General features: G+C 50.0%; 1 protein-coding gene across 1 annotated transcript in view; it reads right to left on the reverse strand.

Moving 5' to 3' along the window:
* Nucleotides 1–15,071, reverse strand: part of KCNB1 (potassium voltage-gated channel subfamily B member 1) — a 103,056-nt gene that overhangs the window by 35,033 nt on the left and 52,952 nt on the right. The gene's annotated exons all lie outside the window — the stretch shown is intronic.

Here is a 15,071-nt window from a genome sequence, read left to right on the forward strand (position 1 = left end):
CCTCAGTGTTCTCGGGGCCGCAGGGTCCAGAGAACTGAAAACACTGGCCAGGGGAGGGTGTGTGCGGGACAGGCTCTGAGCGGCACGGCGCTGTCGTCCAGGTGACCCACATAGCCACCAGCAGACAGAACTGGGTCATGGGAATTAGTCTCTGCCGCAGGACCGGCTCCCCTCCACCCGGCATCTGGGCGGGCGGGGCCGGGCTGGGTGGGAGGAGGTTGGCTTTGACACTTGGATGTCCCATAGGTGTCTCCAACTTTGCGAGGCCAAGCCAAGCCCCCACTTGCTCTGTGCTGGCCCTTCCCTGTTGCGGCTAAGGGCACTCCCGTCTTCCCAGAGCCTCAGGCCACCAACCCGGGAGCCCTCCCTGACCGCTCTCTCCACCTTCAAAAGGGATCCAGAGTCTGACTGCTTGTCCCCACATCCCTCACCACCACCACCCTGCTCCAGGTTCCTGAATCCTGCAAGGACAACAGCAGTGGCCTCCTTATTGGTGTCCCCCTGTCCTCTGTCACCCCTGCAACCCATTCTCCACTCAGAAGCATCTTTTAAAAACACTTTGATCCAGTCACTGCCCTGCTCAAAAGCCCCTAGGGTGTCCCGGAGCACTGGGAACAAAGCCAATCAAAGGCCTCAAGGCCCTGCCTGATCTGGCTTTGACGGCCTCTCCCATCTCACCCACCTCTTCCTCACCCTGGCCTCTTGGCCCTCCAGCCTCAGGGCCTTGGCACTTGTGGTTCACTGTCCTGAGGTCTCCCTGGGTCTCCTTCCTCCTCACCCTTCAGGTTTCAGCTCAGGTGTTACCTCCACAGAGAAGGCTTCCTTACCATCTTGGTAAAGCAGGCCCCCTACCCTCACTTGTTATCCCAAGACCCTCTTTCAGGGCTTTGAAAGCACTCGGTCATTTCTGTCTTGCTTGTTGTCTCGTGCCCTAGAATGAGAGGCAGGGACTGGGTCTGCCTTGATCCCCTGTGTGTCCCCAGCTCCCTGTACACAGGAGGTGCTCAATAAATGTTTGTTGGATGAATAAATATACAAGGCCTTCCCCACTGGGGAAGTTGAGGAGATTTCTCAGAATCAGAATCGCAGGCTCATGGGAGCGTTTTTGAGATGTCTGAGTGGTGAGCTTCCTAAAGGGCCTCAGAGTCACCATGCCCATTATACAGGCGTACAATCTGAGGCCCAGAGAAGGGAAGGAACTGGCCCTCAGGCACACAACCCTGCTGGGGAAGAATTAAGCCTGGGACCCAGGTTTCCCACCTCTCAGCTGAGGGCCTGTTTTCTGTTGTGACCTCATAGTGGTCCCCTCCCCTCCTCCCCCTGCCTTTCCATAGCCTGCAGACCCTGTCAGACTGGCCACCCCTCCTCACAGCCCTGCACAAGCCACCGCATCTTCCTTTGCTACACTTGGGAATTTCCCCTAGACTTGTTGGCTTCTGGAAAGCCCAGAAAGAAGCAGAAAAACTGCAGCCTTCTCCCCTCTGACATGGATGTGGGGTACTAGAGAGGCAAGATCACTGGGTTGGGGGTTTGTGCTGCCTCTGGGGTCACAGCCAAGGGTAGCCCCAGCCCCAGAAGCCCCTGCCCAGACAGACCCGAGTCCTTCCAGGCCGGAGTTCTCATTAGCAGTCAGAGGATTACTCCTCCACCTCCTGCAGACCTGGGGCTTCCCAGGTGGCTCTGGTGGTAAAGAACCTGCCTGCCAATGCAGGAGACGTTAGAGACACAGGTTTGATCCCTGGGTCGGGAAGATCCCCTGGAGGAGGGTATGGCAATCCACTCCAGTACTCTTACCTGGAGAATCCCACGGACATAGGAGCCGGGTAGGCTACAGTCCACGGGGTCGCAAAGAGTCAGACACGACTGAAACGACTTAGCACGCATGCATGCCTGCAGACCTAGATGGGAGGGTAGGCAGTACTCAGGCCCGGTCAGGCCAGGGTTTGCAGCTCTGCTTGGTCCACTGGCATGGGACACCCTCTTCTTTCTCTGAGTGTTTTCCTGTGTGTAAGATGGGGTGAAACTACTGATGCTATAGAGGAGTCAACAGGAAGTCTTTTCTTGCTACCCACAAGAAAACGTCAGCCACCATGGTTTGGGTATCTACTGTATGAACTTTGCTGAGTATTTTAATTGTACTTTCAAGCCTTCTAAAGGGCCGCCTGAGGAAGAGAGACATTTACAAAACAAACCAGAGAGCATTCCCGCCCTGAAATGAAGGCTCCTCACACAACATGGATCCGAGTGATGACATATTGTGGCATTTTTGTTTGTTTGTTGTTGTTGTTCTTGGGTTTTCAGTGGTGGTTGTGACCCACTAAATTGATTTTATGACCCTCAGTGGGTCATATGAAGAGTACTGTGTTAACTCACTTAAACCTCTCAAAATCCTATGAGAGAAGAATTATTAATTCTTCATTTTATAGCCCAGGAAGGAGCTTGCCCGAGGAAGTGATGGGGCTTTGAGGCCAAGCCAGACCTCAAACCCTAGCCGCCATGCCCAGCTGCCCCTTTAAGAGCCGGGCCCCTTCCCCGGACAGGGCAAGGGCGATGGAAACCTTCCCACAGTGCCTGGCGGCTTCCCGTCCTGGCCCCAGGCAGCACCTCTTTTGGTTTCCCTAAGCAAGATGTCAGGCTAGTAAAACAGATCCCAGAGTTTAATTAAAATAATGAGCTCTGCCAAAGGAAGGGCGCCAGGGCCAGCCAGCGTGGGGAAGATGAATTAGAGTTCTGTTCAGGGAAGCGGCAGGAGGGAGGGAGAGAAGGAGCCGGAAGGAGAGGGGAAGGTGAGTGGGTACGAGAGAGACTCCATGGTCAGAGACAAGAGACAAGGAGGAAGCAGGGAAGTGAGGAGAGGGAGAGAGACAGAGAATAAAAAGAGGGGGGAGAGGGCGAGGGGGACAGAGGAGAGGGACAGACGGACAGACAGACCCCAGAGGGCAGTCAGGGTTTGAGTCGGCGCTGCCCACTCTCTTGCCTCCTCCAACCCCTCCTCCCGGAGAACCCCAAGATCAGAATCTTCTGCAGGACCTGAAGGCATCACCCCTCTGCTTTCGAGCTTCCTGTGGCTCCCTGGTACCTCGGGAATGAACCCAGACCCCCGAGCTGTGGCTCTCAAGGCCCTGCAGGGCCTGGCCCCTGCCGCCCGCTCCCTCTGGTCCCCACGCCCCTCCTCACTGCTCCACAGTCCGTGGCTCCTCTCCCCTTCCCCCACTGGGCCGCCCCCAGGGTCCACACACGGTCTCTGCTCTCTCCCCATCCCTCCTGCCCCAGATAACTCTGGACTTCTCCTCCAAGGTCTCTTTAAATATCACTTGGGGGCACAGGGCTGAACCCGACTGGCAACACTCCCTTCCCCAGCTCATGGTTCAGAACAGGAGCCTGATGACACACAAGCAATGAATGAAAGGAGATGAGATTTAAGGCCCTGGGTGGAAAAGCAATGCCCTACCTTCGGAGCACTCTCCGTGCCAGACCCTGCTCAGAATACTTTATGTGCATTTATTGCATCTCGCTCCAGCCCTGAAAGGTGGGGGCCAGTACTGCTTTCACCCCTATGAGCAGTGAAAGCAGGCTGCTCACAGCTTGTCAGGGCAGAGCTGGGCTGTGAAACCACCAAGCTTCATGGTGGCTGCAAAGGGTGAGGAGATGGGGCAGGCTGGCCAGGTGGGTGGGGACCAGGAGAGGGAGGTAATGGATCATTGGTGGACCAAGAAGGTGAGCTGCTCAGAGAGAGACTGGGCTGGCCATGCAAAGATGGAGGAGAGTGTTTTAGAGTGGCTGAAGTGGTGGAATATTCTGAGCTCCGCCCAGTTCAGCACCCATGAGTTCCCATCATTTTGAAAATGTATGAGACTTCCCTGGTGGTCCAGTGGTTAAGACTCTGGGATCCCTGGTCCAGAACTAAGATCCCATATGCCACGCAACACAGACAAAAAATAAAAATAAACAAAATGATAAAAATAATGGAAAAAAGTGCTTGGCCCATGCCAATGTGGGCACTGGGAGAGGCCAGAGCCAAGCTGATTGAAGACCTGGTGGGTTCCAGCCCTGTGGCAGGTCACTGGGCTCTTTCCTCTCTGTGAGTGGCCTTGGGAAAGCTCTAGGGGACCCAAGGAGGGGGGCACCAATCTTCCCAGAGGTCAGGGGAGGGCCATGCTTGTCTCTTGGAATATGATGCCTTCAGGTGTCAATGAATGAATGTCAGTGAATGGCTTCATTTATTCATTAGCTCCCTCCTGCCTCACCTCACCATGGCTCCATTACCTGCTGAAGTCCTAACTTCTCCCCCTCACAGGTTCCACTCCACCCACAATGACCTTCTTGCCATTTCCGAATATACTGAGCTCATTTCTGCCCTAGGGCCTTTGCATTGCAGTCTCCTCTGCCTGGAATGTTCTTTGTCCATTTTGTGATGCTGTCCTTAATCAAGCCTCAGCTTCCAGGAAGGGGCTGGAGGTATGTAAAAAAGGGCCATTCCTCCCAGACCTCCTAATCCCTAAGGGTCTTCAACAAGTTTTCATGACATAAGTATAAAGTTATTCACTGCATTGTTGTTTATTAGATTAGAAAGTTTTGAAACAACCTCAGTGTCCATCAACAATGCAAAAGTTAAATCAACAGTGAGTCAGCCATACAATGGAATACTATGCAGCTGTAAAAAAGGGGCAGGATGGCTCAAGATGCATAAATAGAGAAAAATCCCTGAGGAATAATGTTAGCAAACAGAGGAAGATGAGAACAATGTGTGTAGCCAGCCCCCATTTCAATAAAGCAAAGAAAAAGGATCTATGCATGTATGAATTAGGATGAACTTGTATGTGGTTAAATTGTTTCTGGAAAGAATCAGAAGAAATTAGTAACTGTGGCTGCCTCTGGGGAGGAGGGCTGGGGACAGGGGTAGGAGAAGGACTTTTCACTATGTGCCCCTTTTAACACTTTAACTTTCACATCAAGAAAATATATCACCTATTTAAAATACTGACATCCCAATATTTTTATAATTTTGATCTTAACTCTAAATGGGTTACATACACAAACAGGGACACAAGTGATGATGATGAGAAAAGACTGCCACTCTTGCTTCCCATCACTGGCTCAGGCCACGAGAACAGCATGAATTTAAAATGTAAATACATAAGCACATAAAACAAATCCTGTGCTTATCTTGTGAACCTCACACATACACTGTGCTGTAATTTTGTGCAGGTAGGTCAAAAGCATGAATTTGTTCAATTTAGTATTTTAAATGTTCTGCAAGTTTTGGGAGGTCTTCATTTGGGGGGTTTAAGAAAATAAATTCATATTTCAGGAATCTCAAAAAATAGAAGTCTTCTAGTCTTCGATACTTTGGCTACCTGGGGCGAAGAACTGACTCATTGGAAAAGACCCTGATGCTGGGAAGGATTGAGGGCAGGAGGAGAAGGGGACGACAGAGGATGAGATGGTTGGATGGCATCACCGACCGGATGGACGTGAATTTGAGTAAACTCTGGGAGTTGGTGATGGACAGGGAAGCCTGGCATGCTGCAGTCCCTGGGGTCACAAAAAGTTGGACACGACTGAGGGACTGAACTGAATCAAGGTTTCTCTTGGCCTGAAGGACCCAGCTCTCAGGGAGAGACCAGGGAAGCTCAGAGAAGAGGAACAGTAAGCCCATGATCTACATTTAGCCATTCCCGGGGGACAGTGAGACATTCACCGGGATGCAGGAGCGGGGCCTAGCTCACCCCTGGGAACCTTGGGTGAGACGGGGCAGGAGGGAATACCAGGCTGGAAGGCTGGTCTGGCTGTGAACTGGGGGGATCATAGGGTTTTTTTAGCTGACTTTCCGGAAACTGAGCTAGAAGCTCCACCCAGTTCTGTCTGACCCCACACGCACCCCAGGCTGTTTAGCCACAACATCGAAGTAAGAGATGTTATATGTTTTCATTTATAAATCTAAGAAAATGAAATAAGTGAATCAATATAATAAAGTAGAAACAGACTCACCGATACAGAGAATGGACTAGTGGCTAGCCAGTGGGGAGAGAGGCAAGATACAGTAGCGGATTATGAGAGATAAATTACTAGGTATAAAATAAATAAGACACAAAGATTTAATATACAGCACAGGGAATATAGACAATCTTTTATAATAACTTTAAATGGAGTATCATCTGTGAGAATATAGAACCACTAGGTTGTACACCTGAAACTAATATTGCAAATAAACTATACTTCAATAAGAAAAGTGAGATATGTTGATTTAGCATAGCTGTGGCCTGACCTGAACCAAGGTCAAAGTTCCCCAGCAGCCCGCAGGACAGCAGAAATGACTAAATATCACTACTGATAACGTACTGGAGTTTAACCCCTTTGTGAATGTGGCCCTTTGCTGCCCTCAGAACTCGTGCCCAGCCTGCATCTGACTTCTCACAGCCACCCCAGGAGGAAGTAGGGTTGGTTTCAAAATTCCCATTTCACAGATAGGCAAGCTGAGGTTCAGCATGGGGAAGGGGACTTGTCTAATGTCACACAGTGGGGGGGCTGTCACCCATGGTAAGGGTCTTCAGTCCAGAACTCTTCCTGAGATACCACCTAGGAGAAGCCAGGGTGGCCCTTGCCCAGTGCCTGGGTCACCAGATTGGGTGGATAAGGCCGCCATCTCCCCAGGTGGGCAGAGCCCAGCCGACCTGGTCTAGACTGTGCTGCTGAGCCTGCTGATGGGGGAGCAGGTGGAGGCACCAGTGACAGGGAATCTCAGAAGAGCTAATGCATCAGCAAGACCTGTCTCATCTACTTTCAAGGGATTTCGGGAGAATTTCCCTGGCGGTCTAGTGGTTAAGATTCTGGGCTTCCACAGAAGGGGGCGTGGGTTCGATCCCTGGTGGGGAAACTAAGATCCCGTGTCTCACAGTGTGGACCAAAAAAAAAAAAAAGAGGTATCTGGAATGTACCCACTTCTCCCCCTCCTCTCACAGATGCCCCTGGGCCAGGCCACCATCCTTTTCTGCTTGGGCTGTTGCAGTCGCCTCCTCACTATCTTCCTCCCTCTGTCCTTGTGCCTATTATAAACCGATTCATTTTCCACATTCATCTGAGGTGTCCCAGAACCTAAGCTGGGTCATTTCTCTCTTCTTGGCTCCAAACCCTACTGTCTCCCAATGCACGCAGAACAAAGGCTGACGTCTTACAAGGCCCGTGAGGCCCTGCGTGGCAGGCCTTTCTTCCCTCTCTGGCCTGCCTCTCTCCGCTCCTCCCTTGCTTACTCTGCTCCAACCACACTGGCCTTCTTGCTGCTCCTGGAACACACCAGGCACTTCCAGGCTCAGGGCCTTTGCACTGGCCATTCCCTCTGCCTAGAACACTCCACCCCCCACCTAACACTCATCTCTTTTCTTCACTTATTTCAGGTCTCTGCTTAAATGTCACACCGCTAGAACAGCTTACCCTGACCTACTGCAAATGCCACCAACTTTCCATCAAAATCTGTGCCCTTCCTTATTACATCTGTGGATTTACTGTTGTTTAGTTGCTAAGTCGTGGCCAACTCTTTCGTGACCCTATGGACTGTAGCCCACTGGATTCCTCTGTCCATGGGATTTTCCAGGCAAGAACACTGGAGTGGGTTGCCATTTCCTTTTCCAGAGAATCTTCCCGACCCAGGGATTGAACCTGTGTCTCCTGCATTGTCAGGTGGATTCTTTACTGCTGAGCCACCAGGAAAGCGCATCTGTGGACAGATATATATTTCATGGTGTCCTGTTGTTTTTCGTTCCTCTCTCCTTTCTAGACTGTAAGCTTCATGAGCTCTGGGGCCTTGGCTCTTTTCCTTTATCACTGTATGCTTGGAGCCTAGCAAGGGGCTGGTGTATAGTAGACACTAAAGATTTGTTGGAGAACAAACAAGTGAATCCAGACTCCTTAGTACTCCAATTGGGCTAAGGAGTTCTGAAATGCCCCGTGGATTTTTCCTTCCAAGAAATGCAGATATGACTTCCCACTGGGGTTGGGCAGTTTTTCTGCTGGCCACCAGCCCATGTCACTGCTGTAACAATACCTGTTTTGTGCGTTTGACTGGAGGCAAAGCATGCTCTGTTTAGCCAAGGTAGTTAAGAAACACAGTGAGAACTTTTTGGGGCTCAGGGTAAAATTTGTATCGTGACATATTGCTCCAAATGCACGGTTACCAAGGAACTAGGAAATATTCCTTTGTAAACAGCAAATGAAATCTTTTTTAAATAAAATATTATTTATTTATTTAGTTGGCTGTACCGGGTCTTAGTTGCGACACTTGGGATCTTCGATCTTCACTGCGGCACGTGGACTCTAGTTCCCCAACCAGGGACTGAACCCGGGCTCCCTGCTTTGGGAGGTGGAGTCTTAACCATCGACCACCAGGGAAGTCCCAGCAAATGAGATCTCACACAAAATCGGCTTTCCTTGGAATATGCTCACCTTTCCAAAAGACCATTATTAGGCAGAAAATGATCATTCACAATCATGACAGTTACGATTAACTGAGCAGCTATTATGGAGTGTAACAGGTACAGTCAACTTCATTCTTGCGATATCTGGGAACAGTATTCCTGCCTGCCAGAAAAGGAAACGGAGACTCAGAGAAGTGAAGTCACTTGCCTGATGACCCACAGCCACTAAGAGCAGAAGACAGCATCCAAAACCTGGTCTTGTCCCCTCCTATCCAAGAAGAGATCCTCCAAGCACACTGGCATTAGCAATTTGCTGCTAAGACAGCCATGCAGGTAAGGACAGGCCTGCTGGCCAGGGTCTGAAGAAAAAGGGTTCTAGAAAATCCAGACGACAGAAGTGTCCAGTCATGAGGTACACTGAGTTCAGGGGCTTCACTGCTGGTGTGTTCCCGGAAGAAGCCAGAGAGCTCTAGCTATTTTCCCTAAAAGCTCTGGTGAAAGGTGTGTCTGGAGAGGTTTCTCTGGATTCCGTTAAAGCAGGGGCTTAGGGGCCTGGCGCAGGCACTTGTGTGTTGCCGGGCCAACACATTAGTGGGTCTCCCCATTCTTTTTTTTTTCTTTTTAAAGATTTTTTGCTATGGACCATTTTTGAAGTCTTTATTGAAGTTGTAACAATATCGTTTCTGTTTTATGTTTTGGGTTTTTGGCCAGGAAGCATGTGGGATCTTGGCTCCCTGACTAGGGATGGGACCCACATCCTCTGCGTTGGAAGGCTTAACCACTGGACCGCCAGGGAAGTCCCTGGGTTTCCCCACTTGTGAGAGGATGTTGTGGGCCAAGACTGAGCAAGAAGGCCTGGATTTCCAAAGGCAGGACACTGACCTGGGGGCATAGTACAGGCAGGGTGGAGTCCTGCTTCACATTTGGCCCACGAAGCAAAATGAAATTTGGCTGAAATCAACTTTGGCCAGGGGCTTTCTAGGTAGCTCAGTGGTAAATAATTCACCTGCTAATGGAAGAGAAGTAGGTTCAATCCCTGGGTTGGGAAGATCCCCTGGAGAAAGAAATGGCAACCCACTTCAGTATTCTTGCCTGGAAAATCCCAAGGACAGAGGAGCCTGGGGGGCTACAGTCCAAGGGGTCGCAAAGAGTCAGACACACCTGAGTGACTGAGCACATATGCCCCTTTGGCCAACACGAGGCAACAAGGGGGGTCTTGTTCTAGGGCAGTCCCTTTCAGTTTGATAGTCCCGTCACAAAACCTTCTTCCAAAACCTCCTGACCCACTGATGTCCCATGAACTTGCTAGCCACGTGAGTCTTCAAACTTCACTTTCAGGGACTTCCCTGGTGATCCAGTGGCAAGGGGTGCAGGTTTAATTCCTGGTCTGGGAACTAAGATCCCACACGCTGCACAGCATGGCCAAAAGAAAACACTGCCATCACGATCTTTGCCTCTCATTTGTCATGAGGTGAGGTTGATGTTCCTTCCTCCTGAATTTGGGCTCTGCAATTGCTTGTTCAATAGAGTATGGCTTAAATGATGTGTTGCCAGTTTCAGGACCCGAGCGTTGAGAAACGGGCATCTATCACTTCCTGTTTCTTGGTATGATCACGCTTGGAGCCCAGTTACCATGCTGTGAGGAGATGCAGACTACTCCATGGAGAGGAACTGACAGCCAGTAACGACTCCTAGGCTGGGCTGTGTGAGGGAGCCCCAGCTGAGGTGTCCCAGTGGGCACCATGTGCCCCGTAGAAATGAACTAGCTCCACCCATCCCTGTACTCGTTGCAGATTCATGAAAAAATCAATGATTGATTTTATTTCAAGCCACTAAGTCTTGGGAGTGGCTTGTTATGCAATAGATAAGCAGAACATCTCCCCACCACTCTCCCCAACTTGCAAAGCATTTCCTACATCTTGCAGGAACCCTAAATCCAGAGGTAGGATGTGAATAACAACAGAAAAGCCCGGTTATTGAAAGGAGGAAAGTGAAGTCGCTCAGTCATGTCCGACTCTTTGCGACCCCACTGACGGTAGCCCACCAGGCTCCTCCATCCATGGGATTTTCCAGACAAGAATACTGGAGTGCATTGCCATTTCCTTCTCCAGGGGATCTTCCTGACCCAGGGATCGAACCCGAGCCTCCCACATTGCAGGCAGACTGTTTACTGTCTGAGCCACCGGGGAATCCTGATTCCTGGTTATTTGAAGGAAGGTCAATAAATCAGGCCAGAAAACTTCACCTGCTGACTTTTCCCCCATCTCTCTCCAGCTCATCAACTAGAATAGCTAAGAATAGTCATGGACTCTTTCTTTTTTGAGACAGAATCTTTTATTAACCAAACACACCCCAGAACCTCCACAGTCAGGGGTGAAGGTGGCAGAGGTGGAGAATAGATGTTTTCCTTTAATTCAGTATTGCACTTATTTTTCATGGAACATGGAATTATCTGGGAGCTCTTGTCCTATTTGGAATGTCTAAGGAGATAAGGCCATTGTATAGGAAAGCATCAGAAACCTCTCCTTCTGCTCTTCTCTTTGGACGATCATGTGGGGCTGCCGTGGAGATGGAGCTGGGAAGAGGAAGGAGAATTTGGCCTGTAAAATCTTCATGAATGCCTCTTTCTCCAGGGCTTGGACTGGCTCCATGGAAGTGGGTTTGCTTGCTTTTCATGGAAGTAGATGTGCCGTGTGGTTTTAAAAGTCTCTAAAACTCCATCTGCCAAACTGTTCCTCTCTTATTTTCAGCTCGCCAGTACTCCCCAAAGGGCCAAGATGACAGGATAAGGCCTGATGAGTGCCAACAGCAGCATCCCAGCTGTGACAGTCAATGCCCGTGCCAAAACTGACAGCATCCCAAAAGCTCTCATCAGGAACCTAGGGAAGGTTATTGGATACAAAGTGTGGACTAGACAAAGAATGAAATACTACTCAGCTATAAAAAAGGAACAAAGTGCTGATGCATGCAACGCCATGGACAAATCTCTAAAATACTATGCTCAACAGAAGAAGCCAGATGCAAAGGGCCACGTATTGTGTGAGTCTGTTTCTATGAAATTTCCAAAAGAGGCAGATCCAGAGAGACAGAAAGCAGATGTGTGGTTTCCTGGGCCTGTGGGTGGGAATGGGGAGTGAATGCAAGTAGGTGGGAAGTTTTTTCTTGGGGAGATGTTCTGAAATCAGCTCATAGCACAGCTCCGTAAATTTACTAAAAACTATTGCACTGTACATTTTAAAATGAAGGAATGTTATGGTATATACATTATTTTCGCAATAAAGCCATTAAAAAAAAGAACCCAGAGAAGTCAGAGGGAGGAGCCTGGGGTGTGGACTATGGGTTGTTAAAGCTTTGAGGAGCGCAGGAGATAAGTGGGTATGTCCTGGTGAGAAAGGATAGAAGCTGGGATTTTCTTAGTCACCTAACTGGGGAAACCACAGAGCAGAAGGCCTCTGACTTCCTACTAGTTAAAAAGAGATTATATTATGAAGGGAGTTCCCTGATGGTTGAGAGGTAAAGAATCTGCCCGCCAATTCAGGAGATGCAGGTTTGATCCTTGGGTTGGGAAGATCCGCTGGAAAAGGAAATGGCAACTCCTTGCAGTCCAGGCAAGTATTCTTGCCTGGAAAATCTCATGGACAGAGGAGCCTGGTGGGCTACAGTCCACGGGGTCACAAAAGAGTCAGACACGACTTCGTGACTAAACAACAACAAAAGCTGAGAATCATATGATAACTGCGGACATTATTAAGTGCTTATTCTTCACCAGGTGGCCGTGTGAAGCAGTTTACATGTATGAACTCCTTTGCTCTCCCAACAGCCCTACAGACTGATGCAGGAGACAGTTCTCCACGGGTCACTCCGTGTCTGCCTGTCTTCTGAGCAAGAGACAATGAGAGCCTTGTTCTGGGCTCTCTCCTCAAGGATGTCTAGCCAGCAGCCTTGGAAGATAGAAATAGTACAGCGAGAGTTGTTTCCCCATCAATATAATAAAGATGAGGTCTCCTACCAGGGCAAAGGCTGAGCCGGTTTGCCAGCAGCTTTCTTATAAAATTGGGTGTTTCCTAAGCCCGGGGATCCTTAGCTGACAAGTCCAGGTGGTGCAGCAGCCATCTGGGGCACCTTGAAGGGCTCCCATGGAACCTGGGGGCAAAGAGGGCTGATGGGAACGTGAAGTTCATGCCGCCTGCTGGGCTGTCATAGTCCTTCATCTCTGACACAGCGAGCTCATGTCTCCTGCCAGTATCCACTCAACTGTGGCAGGCTCACTTGTTAGCTTGCAAGCCAAGTGAAAGCTCAGACCCTCCACAGTTCTGGACCGTTGGCATTCACATCACCCCCATTTTACAGATGAGGACTTTGAGACCCAGAGAAGGAAAGCTTCCTGTCCAAGGTCACCCGGCTAGCAAGTGAATGGAGTTGGGACTGAAACCCAGACAGTGGGAAAGGCAGGAGATCTGGGCAGGGAATTGGTGAAGGTACCGCCCGGGAGCGACAGGAGCCGAAGGCTCTGAAGACGCACAGGAGGTCGTGCCTCTCAGCCTCCCAACCTCACACTCCCCCAGATGCTGCCTGTCCCCACATCCGGCTGCCGGGGCTGAGCCGCCAATTTGGGACGGCCGCGATATATTTAACGGTGAGTCATGCTCTCCCCCAGCAATCAGCAGTGGCAGGCTCCGGGAGGATGCAGGGAGCATCTCTGGGAATCCATGCCTGAGGGTCGCCATGGCAACCCCACCAGACTCGCTTGCCAGCAGCTGGGATGCCAGTGCCTGAGTCAAGGCAGAAAATAGTCTCATAGGCCGAGTGCGGCCAAGGACAGGAGCGGGTCTGCCACATGCTATCACCGGTGGGTTCACCAGGGGTGGCTGCAGGAGTCCTGAGGACTTGGTGATGAGAAGTCTCATGGGCGTGCTGGGGAGCTCAGAGACCCACCTGGAGGCCTGCTGTCCCTGGCCTGCTGGGATGAGGGTACTAGACGGGTACTCTGGTGAGCCCCATCTCTTTATGCTTGGTTCCTCTCCATTTGTCTTTCTCATACATACCCACCCTCATGAAGACCCCTCTCCATCTGAGGCTTCTAATCAAGCACCATTAAAACAGCTCCAGACTGACGGCAACCTGGCGATGTTAACTACAGACCAACATCTTCCAGCATAATTCTGAAGACTTCAGACCCTAAGACAAAGCAGCCACATCCACACTCCCACAGCGAATATGAATATTCCAGTGAGCAGTTTGGAACACATTCATTCATTCATCTGTTCATTCATTCATCGATTTGTTGTCTTCATTGTTCATTCTGAATTAAATTCAGCCTCCCATTGGCCCTGTATAGATGTGGACCTGGTTATCATTCCTCATCCCCTTCCACTCTCCTCCTGTCTTACTCCACTCCAGCCCACAGCCTTGCTGCTATGCCTCAGACACACCAGGCTCTTTCCTGTCTCAGGGCCTTTGCGTTTGCAGGTCTGACTTTCTGGAAAGTTCTTCCTCCAGATTCACCACAACCTGACTCCCTCACTCCCTTTAGGTCTTTGCACAAATCTCATCTCCTCAGAGAGATACTGTCAAGACCACCCTAGGAGAGAGCACCCAACCCAGCCTCAAGGATAAGGCCAAATATGTCTGTATCACGTATAACAGGGGTCCCCAACCTCTGGAATTGAATGCCTGACGATCTGAGGTGGAGCTGATGTAATAATAATAGAAATTAAGTGCATAATAACTGTAACGCACTTGAATCATCCCCAAACCATCTCCCCACCCCCTGGTCCGAGGAAAAATTGTCTTCCATGAGACTGGCTCCTGGTGCCTCAAAGTTTGGAGACTGCTGACGTATAACACACTGTGACTTAGCTTCTTCTGTTTGTAACAAGGAAAGGGAAATTGAAAATTTGTGGCCTGTAAATTGAATCTGGCTGATAGATACATTTTGTTTGGTCTAAAAAGTGTTTCCAAAACATTGAATTAGTTGCTAACATTCATAAAATTGGGGAGATTTCATTTTATAATCCCAATTTTCAACTTCTCTTGCAAAACTGGAGGATCAAGCTACATGTTCCTGCATCTCAGCAACTAGGGAAGCCTGAGAAGCATCCACTCCATTAGACTGAGCTTGAGAATTTCTGTCTGCTGGGCACCCCTCTTGGTCACCTTCATTCATTCACCTGACCACACGCAGTCTCTGGGGAATTTCATACTCTCAAGCCAGGTCTCTAGGCTAAGGTCACTAAGCTTGGTTTGGGATGGAGGGAGTGGGGCATAGAAATTTTTTTGCTTTGATTAGGTAGAATTGAGTTGATGGACTAATCTAGGCATTCTAGGTGAAGGGACTGGGTAAGCAAAGGCATGAAAGTGTAGGGCAAGTTCTAGGACTGCTAAGAAGTAGCCTGGAGTGGGAAGAGGCCAGCAAAGTCACTTGGGACCAGAACCTGGAGGGCCTTGAATGCTTTGTTAAGTCCTTCAGCTTCTTCTGAGGGTAGTGGGGAGCCACAGAAGATTGTGGAGCAAGGCAAGGGACACGGTCAGAGCCAGCAGGGGTGTAGGGAAGCAGGAGTGAGAATCACCCTTGGTATCAAGTCTGGCTCAGGGTTCTCCTGGGGCCAAACCCCAGTCTGGAGAGCATTCAAGGGTGATAAGGGTGGTGTCTTCCATCAG

This window comes from Giraffa tippelskirchi, chromosome 13 (genome assembly GCF_054371585.1).
Source record: "Giraffa tippelskirchi isolate mGirTip1 chromosome 13, T2T-mGirTip1v1.2.pri, whole genome shotgun sequence".
Classification (NCBI taxonomy): domain Eukaryota; kingdom Metazoa; phylum Chordata; class Mammalia; order Artiodactyla; family Giraffidae; genus Giraffa; species Giraffa tippelskirchi.